The sequence below is a fragment of the Periplaneta americana genome, chromosome 16, assembly GCF_040183065.1.
Source record: "Periplaneta americana isolate PAMFEO1 chromosome 16, P.americana_PAMFEO1_priV1, whole genome shotgun sequence".
Classification (NCBI taxonomy): domain Eukaryota; kingdom Metazoa; phylum Arthropoda; class Insecta; order Blattodea; family Blattidae; genus Periplaneta; species Periplaneta americana.
This window is the reverse complement of record NC_091132.1, coordinates 80,506,273-80,523,579: the sequence shown is the minus strand read 5'-3', so window position 1 is coordinate 80,523,579 and position 17,307 is coordinate 80,506,273. Positions and strand designations below refer to the sequence as shown.

Genomic DNA, 17,307 nt, shown 5'->3' with positions numbered 1-17,307 from the left:
TGTAGATTATAGAGTCGAGAATGGGAAACTCTGTGAGTGATATTGAAATTTGAGCTACAGTTAAGTATTTTTCAATAACGTGTTCTCCGATAAGTTAGTTAAACATTAAGGCAATGAGATTGCGGGATTTATTCCCCCTATTAACTTATCACTTATATGCGGGGTATATAACCCTTACATATTTTAATAAATAACGAACGCTTTCGACCTTAAAAGGTCGTCTTCAGGTTTACATTTGTGAGAGCATAGTACTAGTGATCCATGACTTGTTTCATGTGAACTATGCATATGTGTGAGAACAGAATAACTTGTAACAATTGTCATAAAATAATTAAAAGTTATAGATTAAAATATATACAGATTAAAATGACTAGATTAGATATTACTGTGACTGTCTTTACATTTTTCAGAAAGTAATACATTTTAATTAGAGCGTGGCAAGGTTGCAGCAGATTATCCCAAAATGAAAGCAAATTCAAGGTTGATGCTGCCAGTCAAGAGTATCTGAAAATATGGTATAGAAATAGTATTATGGAAATTTAGTATTATACAATTATACGGTGAGTTTAAAAAAAAAATCTGACATGATTTTTTTTCTTGTTAGGAGGGGGGAGCGAGGGAGGGAACATTCCACGTACTACAACCTGAGGTCTATTGCACACCCCCCGATATGGGATGAGTTGCGTGCCCACCGATCCTCTACGCGCACCGACCTAACCACTTGACCCACTTAACTACCGGTTCCTACAGCCAACAGAGTCTATGTACCACTCCTGGTTCGGCAAACCCCTCCCCCAAGGCTCCCTTAACGGTCCGAGAAGGTCTGCCCTGGGTTCCGTTGCAGAAGCTGTCCATCATCACTTGAATACAATACACGGAGGCCGGTCGAGAGAGCCAGCAGCTTCGGAGGGCCGCCTGTACAGCGATCTGAAAACCAGAATAAGTAACGGGATGATGAATGAAAGGATGATAGGGGAGGAAAGGAAGTGGCAAAGATGAGTGGGGCTCCAATCGCCTGATAAAGTTACCTTAGGAGTGAGGGAAAAAAAAAACGAAAAAAACCTCAGCCAGGCAACTCGTCCCGACCGGGGATCGAACCCGGACCCGCTGGGTTCGGAGTTAGACTTGCTAATCCCTCAGCCACAACGATGGACGACAAATGATGTTAGTTGCGTAATGCTTACTGTTGGTCAAAATATTAAGTTAATAGGCGGAATAAATCCCGCAATCTTGGTACGGTTAAGCAGTGTGATGAACTTTCAGCTTCAACAGAAATTTCCATCATAGGAAACCTATGCGGACCCTGTTTTGAATTCCGGTGGTGGCGAAGTCGTATCCATGGTAGACAAAGTTTGTGAAGGTTTTTCTTGGGGTTCTTCCATTTTCATTACATTACAATATTACCCTCCATTTCAATATCAATTATCATAATTCCTATAACATTAACCAAATCGGTATCGTCGTGATGTAGTATTGTAAATGCCGTACAAATGGCGTCAGTATGAAGAGGCCTAGTGCGTTTTTGGGAATAGGATGACAGAGCACTCTAGTGGAACTTTACTGCAACCTTAAGCGTACATGGCTGAATCAACAGATGGAACCACATGGCTGAGATGATATTGCCTACAAAGGAGGGGACGTCCGGCCTTCAACAACTTTAATAAATAAAGGATTGATAAGGCACAAAAAGCTCATTCGAGATTGCGGTGCTAGTCTTCGGGCTCCTGCTCCATATAAGGAAATATATTGTAATAAGACTACTAATAACAATAATATTATTTATTCCACATTGTTATTAGCTTGAAAAATGTTTACTATGTGAACTTTCGATAGGTTGAAGAAGAAAACACCGGCCGATGTAGTAGATTAATTTACTCTTTGTGAAAGCTCCTTTATAAATAAAGACAAGATTGTATGCCCAGCTCCGTCATATTGTTCTTAGCTTGGTAAAATTTCACCCTATAACATTTCAGAAGACTTGATTTTACTGAGAGTGGCAACATATTGAATTATTATCTCTCTGTAGTACTGATTGTGATACACTGCTACAAATTGGATATGGCTATCAATTCGAGTTTAGAAGAGCTGTTGAATTAAATTCGAGTACTTGACATTAAAATATAAGCAAATTATTACTGTATAAATGTGTAACGATAAAACGTACACTGTTTGCATAACAATAGTTTTATCTTAATCTGGATAATGAGTTTTTTCTGTAGATAATTGAAATTATTCATAGCTTTATACGTTATATTTGTGATAGAGTCTTACACAGGGTGTATCCGAATTCTACTGGTGAACTCTAATAGAATAGAATATTTTATTTTCGCTGGCAGAGTTAAGGTCATAAGGCCTTCTCTTCCACTCAACCAGCTTAATCAATACAATAGTTACATACATATTTAAATTATGAATATTTACAATACACTTAAAAGATTCTCCAGCAATAATCTTCAGTTAAGTTTTAAGGACTAGTAGCCTACATGTTTATTTAAATTGAGAAAAAACTTATAAGATAAAGTAATAACTTAATTTATGAGCTAATTTAGTTCAATTCAGTCTAAATGCAATATGTAAAGAATTATAATTAAGTTTAGATAGCTAGTTGGTTAAAATGATTATAATTAATTTAAAATAAGTTTACTAGAACTATGTTATAGGGAGAAAAAATATAGGCCTAAATCTAAAATATAGGCCTATTTATATAATGGGAATATTAAGGTAATGAAATTTTGCCACTAGAGGGTTTGTATTCTATTTAGAGAAATTAATGGTAATAATAAGAATGGACAGATGTAGTTTCATTATAAGTAACAAATATTAATCAGTAATTAATCTGTTAAGTAAGAATTTATGTAATTTTGACCTAAATGAAGTTATTGTCCAACAACCCCTTACATGACTCGGAAACGAATTCCAATTTCTAGCAACTGAAACTGTATAGGATGAAGAATATAAATATGTCTTGTGGTAAGGTATAATGGGTAAATTGTTGTGATGAGACCTGGTACTTAACTGATGATATACGGATAAATTTTGAAAACGAGAAGCCAAATAGATTGTGATAGCGGTGCGCAGAATTTGAAATAAGAGAATAAGAGAATGCAGGGCTCGTCGGTCACTTAGCCTTAGCCAAGACAGATTTTGGAAAGACGGGGAAACATGATCATACTTACGCATATTGTAAATATAATGGACGCACGCATTATGCACACGTTGTAGCCTGCTGCTCAAATTTGCGTTTAGGTTACTTGAGATAATATCACAGTAGTCGAAGTGTGGCATCACGAGTGTTTGTACAAGGATTAATTTTAGTTTATCAGGAAGAAAGTGCTTAAGTCGCTTTAATGGGGATTTTAGGTGGATGAATGATGTTTAGTGATAACTTAGGCGATCCATAGACAATAGATCGAAAAAATACACATGTGGGATTAGTCTCTATTTATTTTATTGGGTTATTTTAAGACGTTGTATCAACATCTAAGGTTATTTAGCGTCTGAATGAAATGAAGGTGATAATGGTCGCACCAAGAATTGACGTACTCCTGTAGCATACCAAAAGTAGTGTTCACCTCCTCACAGGCGGCAATAGTATGAGAAACAAGATTGAATTCATATTCTACAGGCGTTATGAACACTACACTTTCAATTTCTTTTCACAAAAAGTTCATTTGGCATAAGGTCAGGTGAACTGGCTGGCCTAGAGATATGGTACCCCATTATAAACAGAAACTCGTTCTTTCATACCCAGAGCATGAAAGAGGAGGAGGAATAATATAAGCCATTGTTAATTTAGTTGTCACACAGAGTCCTATTTACCAGAAAATATAACCCTATCATTCTAAAACAGAGCTATAGTGGTCATTCGTCCCTTGTCTCAGAATGTTCAGATACGTCCTCCGAACATCCTCTTCAAGCTTGTCGGCAGAGTTCGGAAACATCGTGTAGTATTTCTTTACACAAGTTTCGTTTGAACATTTTCCTGCCTTTTTTGATCCATACATCTAATCTTTTTGGCCCTAATGGAAGTCTAGTAGGCCTAGTTACCGTTCCTGTCGGAGCCAGGTTCTATTAATTAAAAAAAATCCAAAGCACTAGTTCATCCGAATCGAACATGTTGGTGTGGATCCTATTTTATATATTAACATAAACAGTAAGTTCGCCAAGAAAAAGGTCTTTTAAGTAAATGCTGTTACAGATCGAAAGCAACTGCCGAGAAAATACTGTCTTCATTTCCCCTGGATCGGAAAGATTTTGTATTGCTTAGTAAAGACAGATAATACAAGCTGAAGGGACGTCAAGGTTAGAGTATTAATATACATCTGACTTCCATTCTGTATATAGTTCAGCCTATTTCGTAGCAAACTGGTTGGAAGAGCGAATCTTCATTTATGACACGTGTATTATGAAGAAATCGTACAGAAGTACAAACGTGTTGAGCAATATTTCTATTGAAATAAAACGGACCATGTGACTAAGATTACAGTTTGTCGAAAGAGACGAAATCCCATGTGTTTATATAAATATTAAAAAATGTAATGTGAAATGTGCATGAGGATGGTCGAGAGTTCTAGCTTTTATTGTAAGATAGTTAATAAATTAATATCTGTTATGGAAGTTAATGTTTAATTCACGATATTTTGTCGCTGAAAGGTGACGCTCTGAAATCGTCGCTAAGCGGCTGTTACTTGCCCATGTCACTTTTCGAGTGGCGTCGTATTAAGAGAAACCTGTTTCCAGACGTAGCCTACACGCGTACACTGCACAATATTCTATCTATTAGTTTTATAACTAAGCTTAAAAAAATGTGTACCTTCCGCCTATATGTGCTATTTAACAGCTGAAGATGTCACTAGGCGTATTAGCTAATCCTCAATTTTGAGCTCAGTTCTATAATTGCTGTACGAGTAGGAATTATGTAAAAATAATCATTCTTGGATCCGTTTTGATAAAGTGCGGATGTACCTAAGCAGAATTTACAATCATATATATTAAAGCCCAAAGAATAGTTACAGCAATTTTTATTATAGTCGGTTATCATAGTTTATTATAATAATAATATCATAGCTAGCCAGGTATTGTGGGTCCCTATCACCACGGCATGGTGCGTCCTCAGGTTGCGGATCGAGGAGACGACCTCTAGATATGGAGTAAATATATTGAATAAGCAGTCGCGGACAGCTGATGTCGGGTGGTTCTCCGGTTTGGGGTTGGGCGAAAGGCTAAAAACCCATCACCATAAAAAAAAAACAGCTTGTTACGAAAACTCAAAATAAGAAGAAAAAGAAAGCGGATGACGTGAATATGTTAGGAGAAAATCCACAAAGGCTTAGGAAAACACAGTAATTCTACTTGAAGCAAGTAAAGAGATAGGTTTGGAGGTAAATCACGAAAAGACAAAGTATATGTTTATGTCTCGTGGCGAGAATGTTGTACGAAATGGAAATATAAAAATTGGAAATTTATCCTTTCAAGAGGTGAAAAAATTCAAATGCCTGTGAGCAACAGTAACAAATATAAATGATACTCGGGAGGAAATTAAACACAGAATAAATATGGGAAATACCTGTTATTAGTCGGTTGAGAAGCTTTTATCAACCAGTCTGCTGTCAAATAATCTGAAAGTTAGAATTTATAAAACAGTTATATTACCGGTTGTTCTTTATGGTTGTGAAACTTGGACGCTCACTTTGAGAGAGGAACATAGGTTAAGGGTGTTTGAGAATAAGGTGCTCAGGAAAATATTTGGGGCTAAGAGGGATGAAGTTACAGGAGAATGGAGAAAGTTACACAACACAGAACTACACGCATTGTATTCTTCACCTGACATAATTAGGAACATTAAATCCAGACGTTTGAGATGGGCAGGGCATATAGCACGTATGGACGAATCCAGAAATGCATATAGAGTGTTAGTTGGGAGGCCGGAGGGAAAAAGACCTTTGGGGAAGCGGAGACGTAGTTGGGAAGATAATATTAAAATGGATTTGAGGGAGGTGGGATATGATGATAGAGACTGGATTAATCTTGCACAGGATAGGGACCAATGGCGGGCTTATGTGAGGGCGGCAATGAACCTCCGGGTTCCTTAAAAGCCAGTAAGTAAATAATATTATACCGTATCTAGCATTTTATAGTGACATTGAGTTTGTAAATTGCTTAGTAGGACGTCAAAATCTTCCGAAACGAGAGAGAGGATATGGCGTCATTAATATAAGAGGAGAAGGAGGAGTAGAAGAAGAAAAAAAAGATGATCATGATGTGATAATGATTGTGATAATTTCTTTTAGAGTTGTCTAATGAGAAAGAAAAATCGAGACCGGGATATTGTTATACTGGACCTTCAAGAGTACTATAAGTATTGCGTTATATTACGAGATTGTCCTGTCATAATTTATTGTTGAGAATTGAAATACGGACACAAGTAAGTCTTTAATTATTGTGCTGCATTTCATAGGATTTTATTGGAGAAATGAGAAAACGATGAACAAAATCTGAAACGTTGTGTCGCTTGTGCGCTGTGCGGCAGTGGTGAACCTCTTCGCCCGTGCGATGGCGGAGTTGCCTCGGGGCCGCTAACGACCCGCCACTCCGACAAACCGCCGCCCGCCCGCCCGGTCGCACGACCTGCCCGCTGCACAGCTCTATCGGAGCCTTGCCTTCACCTCCATGTCCATCAGTGTTAAAGATACGGTGCTAACAAGACAGCAGCTACACGTGTTTCTGTCGTAATTCGGCTCCAGTATTGCTAGTAGCGACTGTATTGTACAGAATACAGTCCTGTATTGAGGATATCTGTTCACAAAGGGATAAATATCGAACAATTATTTGCCTAAGAACATTTGAGAGATGTTAAAATTTCATTCGAGTAAGTTTTCAGCTGCGATCAGGTAACAATTAACTTCTCTGAAATATATAGTTTGATAACATACAAAACACACCGTTTTATTTTGTATTTTTGTATTATATATCTTCTTGTATACTAATAGACCTAATATAAAGGGAGAGAGTTTGTAAACATCTATTTATAAGAGGTTATCTTAGAAACTACTTAACCGATTTCGATAATTCTTTCACCATTGAAAGTGTAATTTCTCCACATGGACATGTGCTATAATTCATTACAGCAACTCCTGAGTGAATCGACGACTGAGCAAAAATTCGCCATAAAGTAGGATTAAACAGTTTCTTACGCACAGAAAACTTGTTATACTGTCCAAACTAAAGACGTATAAGCGATTATATTTAATGCCGTTTGAAGGTAATCAAATGTATGAATTTTCGAAAACACATCCCGATTAATGTGGTGTCTTAAGTGAATATTTTATAGAAAAATTATAAAAATGCTTAAGGGAAGTCGTGGGAATATGGGCACCTTAGTACTATTTCGGGGGCAATATCTCTCTGTTTTTTCTAATAATTAATTTTACAGCTGGGATATGTTTCTTAAACATTTAGATATATTATATAAGAATCCTGGCTGCTTACTCCTAAACTTAGGCAAGTAAAACTGGAAAATGCAAGTTAATGTGTTTTGCCCATATTCCCCCGAGCGTGGGGGTAAAATGGGCATTAATTATGTGAATCACAGTCAACTGAAAGAAGTGAAAAACCACTTAAAATACTTGGAAATATAACTGCATTAACTATATTATATATTGTATATGCAATTTGTGATGGTTATTGCGTAACGCCTTTGGTAACTAATAAATAACATTATATTTACGATATGTTCGTAAACTTAATTGTTTTTTGTTCTTGAAATATTTAGCTATATGATATGATATGATATATATTATATGATATATATTTCTTCACATCACTTCTTTACATGTAATGGTGTACCTCACATTTCTGTATCCGGTGCCACCATTAATATATTATTACAATAACATATTATTTGCAGTACACGTCTACACAAATACTCCCAATTACACTATGTACCTTTTTTGTTCCTTGGTCAATCTCCGCTACATTTCAATTGATATTCTCTATTTGTTCATTAATCCTAATATATCTAATATTGTATACTCCTTTCACACCCCCCTTTTCCTCTAACTACTATTCACTAAAATCTCAATTTCAATTTTTCTCTATAAATTATCATATTGAATTATTTGTCCCATTTGTTCTTTGACCTTTTATTCATTTACTGTTCCAACGTTCAAATGTTAGTACTAATTTTATGCTGTCACTTGTTCACTTCTCTTAACCCTTTCTCACTATTTTCACTCATTCCTATTTGCGCTCACTTCCACTTTCTCACTATTCTGCTTCCACCTAATCCATTGTCACTATTCTCTCTTCCTATAAATACTTATATTTTATTCTGAACATCTGCTTATACACTTTCTCTCTCCCCTATACTTCTCAATCTTTTCCACTTTCACTTTACTTGCACTTTTTATATCACAACCCCAATTTTTTTTTACACATATCAAATATCTCTGCTAAATCCTCAACTGTCGCAAGTTCTGACCTTTCATTACTGTTCGTCTCTGTCTTATTTCTGTTTTTGTCTTTCTTTCTATATATTTCTTCTTCTATTCCAATTTTATTTCCCCCCCACGCTTTCACTTTCACATACTAGATTTCCACTTACACTTGCACCCTTATTCTTTACACTATTTCCTTCCCTATCACTTCCCGACTCTTGGCTTCTCTTTTTATCACCCCTCGCCTTTTTTCTAGCGCCCGTGTTGTTTGTTCCGTTATTGTCAGCATTGCTTCTGGAGTGCGCTAACCTTACCGCCATCGTATGGAGATTTGGAAACCGCTTACGCTGCACGATCACGTTACTGTTTTCTTCTCCTTGCTGTGTCACCATCTTTACACTTCCTCGTACGTCAATATGTGGGTTCCTGAACTCATTACTAATCACTCCTGTTACCATGTGTTTATCTGCGCCAATCACTTATTCCGTCCTTGAAGTTGGGATGATTTTCTTCTGCTCCTGCCCTCCGCTTATGTAGCTAACGTCGACTCTCTGTTGCCTTCTCGTCGCTTCCCTCTGGAAAGTTGAAATATGTCCACTGTCCTCTTTCGTTCTTCTCGTTAGTCCAAATTCTGGATGATCTTCATTCCTCAGGCAAAACTCCAGAACATACCATTTTCCGTTCACTTTCAGTTTGTCCTCGTACATTTTAGCAAAGTGACCTTCGCCCTCGCTGCTTTCATATAAGGTAGTAGCCGTTTTCTTCTATTTTTTACTTCAAATGGCATATCTGTTTCCATTCTCACTCTGAACTACGGAGCCTTCCTAGATTATTCAGAATAGCTTCCCTAATTTTTGTATTCATAAAGCTCAAGAAGATAGATCTTTTGGTTCCGTTCCTTAACCTGTACGTATGGTCGACATGTTCTTCTCTCAACTTGATATTAAAGATCACTTCCATAAATCTCTCACTTTCTCAAAGGTATCCATCTCTTTTTCCCGGCCCCTTTGTTCGACCCCGAAAATTATTGAGTTATTTTTCCTCATCTTGAGTCGTAGTCACTCATCTTCTTCTTTAATTTGTTATTCTCTGTTGTCAACTATTCTATCTTTTCACTGATGTTTTCTACCTTTAGTCTTAAGTTTTCTAAAGCCTGGTTCTTCATATCTCCTTCTACTTGATTCAAGCCTGCATTATTATTCCTTTCCTCTCTACTTAATTCACTTACTTTATCATTTTCTGATGTCTCTTTCTGTAACCACTGTTCCATCTTCTCTTACTGTATTCTTCGCTTCTTCCTCAGGCCAATAGCCTTTATACTGTGTTAGCGAGTTGTGCACACGCGACTGCTCTCTCCGACGTTCTGCTGTGAACTGATTTAGCTATATAATATTCTCCTGCAACGTTAATATTTCTACTGTGATTAATTAATTTTAAAATTTGTAGAGTATCTTTAAAGTTGGTGAGTTCATGATCATTATTAATCAAATATGTTGAAAATTTGGATTTGTTTCCGTTATTACGCAAGTCTGCTATATGTTCTTTGGGACGTCTTTTAAAGTTTATTTTAGTTTGTTCAATGTATATCTTAAACGAGCAACTTGTGCGGACTTCTGGAAAAATAACTAAGCAAAGAGACTAATTAAGTACTGTGTGTGGAGTGTGGGATTATATGGGGCAGAAACATGCACTTATGACGAAGTGAAGAAAAACAACTAAAAGTGTTTGAAATTTGAATTGGCCTGTGGAGAAAAATGGAGCGTGTAAAATGGACAGAATAAGAAATGAAACAGTACTAGAAAGAGTGGATGAAAAAAGAATAATGCTGAAACTGATTAGAAAGAGGAAAATAAATTGGCTGGGTCGCTGGTTACGAAGAAAGTGCTTAGTGACGGATGAACTAGAAAGAATGATGAACAGGAGAAAAGTTCCTGGCATAAAAATATATTAGAAGATAAACGACATTAAGACACATGGATCGTATGCGGAGACTAAAAGGAAGGCGGAAAATAGGAAAGACTGGAGAATGCTGGTTTTGCAGTGAAAGCTCTGTCCTTGAGCAGAACACTATGAATAAATACATTTCACATTATAATTCCTACAGTTCAGCAAATATATTTCGCAATTTAAACATCTATCATTTTGATGCATTTTATTAGGAATGATGCTGTTTAATTTATTATTTGTTTTGAAAGCTTCGTTAATTTTTTCCTTTTAAAGAAATTGTATAAAATGTCAATAAAGGTAGCTTTAAAATATCCGCCCTCTTCCATTCTTAACTGATAATTAATTACATTTTTTGGTAATTATTGTTCTATGATTTAATGGACCTTATTTCTTTTAGATGTTATCTTTCCATGCTTGTTTTCTCCAAAACAAATAAAGTATAAAGATTCCAGGTATCCAAAGTACGTGCAACCTTCAAGTGAGAGTGACAGCGATAGTGATCGAGTCCACACCTGTGGAGTAACGGTTAACCGCGAAACCAGGTGGCCCGGGTTCGATTCCCGGTCGGGGCAAGTTACCTGGTTGAGGTTTTTTCCGGGGTTTTCCCTCAAGCCAATATGAGCAAATGCTGGGTTACTTTCGGTGCTGGACCCCGGACTCATTTCATCGGCATTATCACCTTCATCTCATTCAGACGCTAAATAACCTAAGACGTTGATAAAGCGTCGTAAAATAACCTAAAATAAAAAAAAAAGATTGTGATCGAAACTAGTGTCCTGCAATATTCGAACATGACACAGGCAAACAAGACATTACAAACTTCGTCTTATTTCATGTGAAAAACTAATGGAAATATATGTCCTAAAATCCTTAAGCGGATAAAACATGAAGGGGTGGGAGTGCAGGACAGGACAGCGAGTATTCTTATAACAAGATGGAACAATACTCGACAGACCATCTTCTGCAGAGCGAACATCGATTTGGAACTTTATCTTCTTGTCTCTCATGATGCATTTTCATACTGTGTAAACGAGATAGCTAATTACCTAAAGATGAAGTTAGAAACAGTCTTTAAAACGTAAAAAAATGTAGTCTACACCTTTATTAAATAATTAACCTTTGCATTTTCTGTCGTTTAGATCAAAGTAATTTATTATTCTATCTTCTAATGATTAGATCTGTAATAATTGTGCAAAGTTACTCATCCAGATTGTTTAACGTGAGAAACAGCAACATTTGCCTCATAATATGATCAGTATGGCGCAAGAGTTAACGCAAAGTAGATGGGAAAACAAGACAAGGAATACAACTTATTCATATAAGAGAAAAAAATCTTAATTTCTGTACTCGGAATCGAAACCGGATATTTAGGACTTCTAGCCTTATGGATTATTATAGGGCACCCATATATAAGGTGAGAGGAAAGTAAATGGTGTGAGGGGTAATAATATTGATGGTTCTGGACAAAAACGTTTATATGAACATATGTCCTGTTCTTAACAGTAGGGTAATTCCGGGTTGGATGGCCATAGTTTTTTAAATCACTTAGAACAGGGTAACCGATTGGTAAAGAAATACGAAACAAATCAAATACGTTCCTTCTAGGTTATGTTTCTCCACTACAGTGCCTCAGGGCGCATAGAATTCACTGATGTAATAAAAAAATACGTTTGAAATATAATAGGCCACTGGCCATCTCACCCAACATATGTGGGTGAGATGGCCATAGGATATAGGGATAGATGGCCACCATAATTTTTAAGTAAATTCATATCAATTTTTTGTAAAAGAATGTGGTTTTATGCACTGGACACATAAATATAGTGTCTAAGTGCATAATTATGATTGTTTGAAACTTTTCAACAACTTTATTTTTTGTTTTTTCCTCTTTTAGTGAATTTTCCTTAAAACAATACAGAAATAAATTGAAACGCTTATGAACATATTATTATAATAATAATAATCCGAGGCACGACAGCCCATGAAGGACCATGATCGACCAGCCGGCTGCTGGCCTCACGTCCACATGTCGAAGCAGAGGTGGACGATCATCCAACCAAATGGCGGAATCGTGTGATTAGCCCGATGATCCCCCCAGCCGCTACAGCAGGCTTTCTTAACCGGATTTCGCTACCTATCGTAGTTACCCAAGTGCATCACGATGATGGGTGGGCACCGGTCCCATACACTGGCTCAAATTTCATGAGATAATTTCTTCTCCCATGAGTTCGAACCAGCGCGAATTCCGTAACGCGAGTCCTAGGCAGGATGCCTTAGGCCACGACGCGGGACCTTATGAACATGTTAATGAAATAATCCAGAAAGTGATTTTACCTGGGGCCGTTTACAGAAAAAAACACAATTACATGGAAAGATTTATTGAAACAGATACAGCAATTGTTGCGCTAATTGTGTAACGTATCTCCCACTGGAATTGAGACATTTGTCATAACATGGGATCAATTTTTGTACCATTGTGTCGTAGAAGTCAGCTTCCTGGGATCGAAACCAGCGTTGGACAGCCGCCTGCACCTCTCTACCGATACCATCATATGACAAATATCTCATTCCGGTGGGGAATGTGTTGAAAAAATAGCTCAACAATTGCTATGTCTGTTCAATAATTTTTTTAATTAAATTGTGTTTTCTTTCTATTAACGATCCCTGGCAAACTTTTTTACGGCCCTCGTAATTGCGGTCAAGTGGCCAAAATTTTTATAAGCACTTCTTTTGACGTTATTAACATGGTGAAAAAAAAATAACTTTTTTATCTGCTCCCATCAGAATGCTTGCTTGTCAGCCAGTCAGAGAAATTGACAAGTTCTTCAGCAAAAATGTAAGCGAGACTATAGACATCGGTCCCTGTAAGGGAAAATCCATGTTCCTGCATATTTAATATGGCGAACAAACCTACATCCATTGTCATTGCCTATGTGTCACTTGGTCCCATTGCACCCTTTGTATAATTGTGTTTTAACTCTACTTTCCAGGGCTTTTCTTGGAATATGAAATGTAATGAAGGCTTGACGTACAGAAGTGCCATATTTAATGGCTTCAAAAGCACGGTATAAGTCATCTTCATTCCAAAGATACGTTTGCTGCCGGGCTTTGCTTTATATTTTATCGGAATCTAGAAATAACGATACTTTTAACATAATATTCCTCAATTGTAGGCCATCTATCCCGGAAAAATGCTGGCCATCTCTCCTTTTTTACGGGAGAGATGGCCATACCGCGTAATAAAAACTGGCAGCAGTGAAGAGAAGAAATACAGTTAAGATAGAATGTTTAAAGATGCCTTACCTCTTTAATAATGTTTCCATCAAATTTCCTCACAAAATGCAGTATTTCTCTATTGTTATTTCAGAAGGTGAAAAATTATTGCTTGCTCACAGACTCACGAACGGCTACAAAACACGGAAATAATAACCTTCCGTTTTCGCAGGTGCAACAATCACTTCGTTTAATTAACATCTGGCGGCAAACCGATTTTCATTCGAAACAGATGATTAGAATAAAAATAAGAGCGGTTGGTCGTCTCACCCGCATGGCTATCTCCCCCGGAATTACCCTATCTGACATACAGCTGTTTGAAAATCACGGTCGTCAGTCTCATGTCCTTCATCAGCACTCACATGCACAGACAACCGACATTAGGTTGTATTAGGCTCAATGAAACGTATCCTGGGCGTTAGATCGGTTGCAGTAGAGTCATTTCTTGGCCACCGAGGTCACCCGACCTTACTCCACTGTATTACTGTGCGTGAGGTTTGCTTAAGAGCGAAGTCTACAAGCGCAAAGTGGAAACAAGCGAGGAAATTCTCGCTTTCATTTTACATGCTTGTGCTCAAGTAAAGGAATGTCCAAATCAGCTGTCTACAAGAGCTGCAGGTGGCCCGGGTTCGAATCCCGGTCGGGGCAAGTTACCTGATTGAGGTTTTTCCCGGGGTTTTCCCTCAACCCAATACGAGCAAATGCTGAGTAACTTTCGGTGCTGGACCTCGGATTCATTTCATCGGCATTATCACCTTCATATCATTCAGACGCTAAATAACCTGAGATGTTGGTACAGCGTCGTAAAATAACCCAATAAAATAAAAAAAAACAAGAGCTGCAAAGTGTATTGAAGTTGACGGTGGGCTTTTTGAACATGTTCTGGAAAGAAAAGTACACATTTAAACAAAGCATAAGGTAACAATGTTTTAATTTACTATCATCTGCACTTTTCTCGTTCTTCATTGTTTCAATTAGTTTTCTCCGAAACCGTTCAGAACAAGACATATGTTCATATACATTTTTTGTTCAGAATCACCAATATTATCATCCCTCAAATCATGTATCTTTCATCCAGACTCATCCTGTATATGACGCTTCCCTCACACCACACGTTCAGCGGCATTTTATGTAATATACGCCTCACACAGTTCACGAAATCGACCGCCGTTTCTATGGTAATAATTTTAGTTTCTAAGACTTGTTTATCGGGAAAATGTTCACGAACAATTTAAAAATAAATACAAGTGCATCTTACCTGCATCACAAGAGATCTTCAAAGTGTCCTTCTTCTGCTTGAATACATTTTTTACGTGTCCAAATTTATTTATTTATTTATTTATGTAGATTAGATGTATTCCTGTTCTTAATCTGTCATCACCCACTATATAATGATTACAAATTAACAATACATATGGCAACATCTAAGTATAGCCCTATTGTATCTTTTTAACACTTTTATTTTATTATTATTATAGTACTAATACTTCTACGTTTGCTAATCTAATATCATTTATTTTTCTAACTAATTTATATATTTCCCCATCAACATATATTATTATTATTATTATTATTATTACTATTATTACTACTACTACTACTATTATTATTATTATTATTATTATTACCATTATTATTATTACTACTATTATTATTACTATTATTATTATTATTATTATTATTATTATTATTATTATTATTATTACTTACTGGCTTTTAAGGAACCCGGAGGTTCATTGCCGCCCTTACATAAGCCCGCCATTGGTCCCTATCCTGAGCAAGATAAATCCATTCTCTATCATCATATCCCACCTTCCTCAAATCCATTTTAATATTATCTTCCCGTCTACGTCTAGGCCTCCCTAAAGGTCTTTTTCCCTCCGGCCTCCCAACTAACACTCTATTTGAATTTCTGGATTCACCCATACGTGCTACATGCCCTGCCCATCTCAAACGTCTGGATTTAATGTTCCTAATTTTGTCAGGTGAAGAATACAATGCGTGCAGTCTGTGTTGTGTAACTTTCTCTATTCTCCTGTAACTTCATCCCTCTTAGCCCCAAATATTTTCCTAAGCACCTTATTCTCAAATACCCTTAACCTATGTTCCTCTGTCAAAGTGAGAGTCCAAGTTTCACAACCATAAAGAACAACCGGTAATATAACTGTTTTATAAATTCTAACTTTCAGATTTTTTGACAGCAGACTGGATGATAAAAGCTTCTCAACCGAAAATTGTTCTGAAATACTCGACTAATATCTTCTTGAGAAATGTTCGAAATAACTTGTGGAATAGTTCCTTCCACATTTGTGTAACTTAAAAATAATAATAAAAAATATAGAAAACTCGCTCCAGTATGCTACATACCATCCTCAAACAATAAGAAAAAAAGAACATTAATTTACACTATATTACGGGCGAATGAATAATCCCTTCAGTGTTCTCAAAGAATTAAATGACACAATAGCTTGCACTGCACTACTTACCAATAAGTAATCTCTTTAATGTTCTCAAATAATTATAAAGAAATAATAGCTCACACTACTCTTCTTAGAAATGAGTAATCCCATCAGTAGCTCACAACACACTGAGATGTATTGCAAACATGTAACACCCGAGAAACTTCCTTGAACTTAGGTGCATGCGACAGGCGCGATGTGGGGAACTTTTCTGTACTTTCCGTTGCGCTATATACGGAGGACTCTGTATTAGTGTCACAGCAAAGGACATTCCAATATGAAATGTATTTAATAATAGAATATTAATTTCTCTAAAAATTGTTTCGCCGTAATGAAAGACATTTTAATTTCATGGTACTCGATATCTGCTGACTACTATAATAAATATCTCTGTGGCCCATAACCTACCCCTGACTCTCGCTTTCTGTTTGTCTTTCTCTTTCTCGAGATTTTGTGCTAGAAAATTAGAATGGTTTCACTGGTATTTCTATACGTTAATCAAGCAACACAACCTTTATGATCCGGATAGAAGAACAAAATAGATCAGATTCCTGAAGGAAAATGTGTGAAATTGAGAAAATTACAAAGCTTCAGAATGCCTTGATTTGAAAGATGAATTCTCGGGCGTACAGACCATGTTTACCCTATGATGGTCCAGTAGTCTGATATCGCCAAGCTTCTACACAACCGCCTGTTTCGATCCCCCCGACCACCCCTTTGCTCTACTACCCCTTGTGCTAATTTCCTGCTGCCTGCTTTTATTAATGTCCTGGCCTCTCTGCCCAGCCGCCGGCTAGAAGAGTGCCGAGACTGGCTGCAGTCTGATTATTAATTAATTTTTGGGTCGCCTGAGGGGAAACCTATTCATTTCTGCGCTTAGAAGCTGCTGAGAGCAACGATTTCTACTGCCTGTTACGAGCTTGCCCGTCTGTCCGTCCGTCCGTCCGTCCGTCTTCGACCTAAGCCACTCGGCGTGACCCTTAGTGGTGGTACACATGTTGGACTCCTGAAATAAACAAGGAATTAACTTTGTTAATCAGGATTAATACTGTCAGCTGTAGAGACTAATTTCAGCTTTATGCTCAACTCTCTAGCCGTTCGAAATTTATACTGTGTTCAGTCCAATTTTGTCAACTTTTCTTATGTATTTCAATTTTGTATATATTTAGAGGTAGCCTCGCTCTTCGTTGATG

General features: G+C 37.0%; 1 protein-coding gene across 1 annotated transcript in view; it reads left to right on the top strand.

Moving 5' to 3' along the window:
• LOC138716526 (runt-related transcription factor 1-like) overlaps positions 1–17,307 on the top strand; it is a 418,897-nt gene that overhangs the window by 320,622 nt on the left and 80,968 nt on the right. The gene's annotated exons all lie outside the window — the stretch shown is intronic.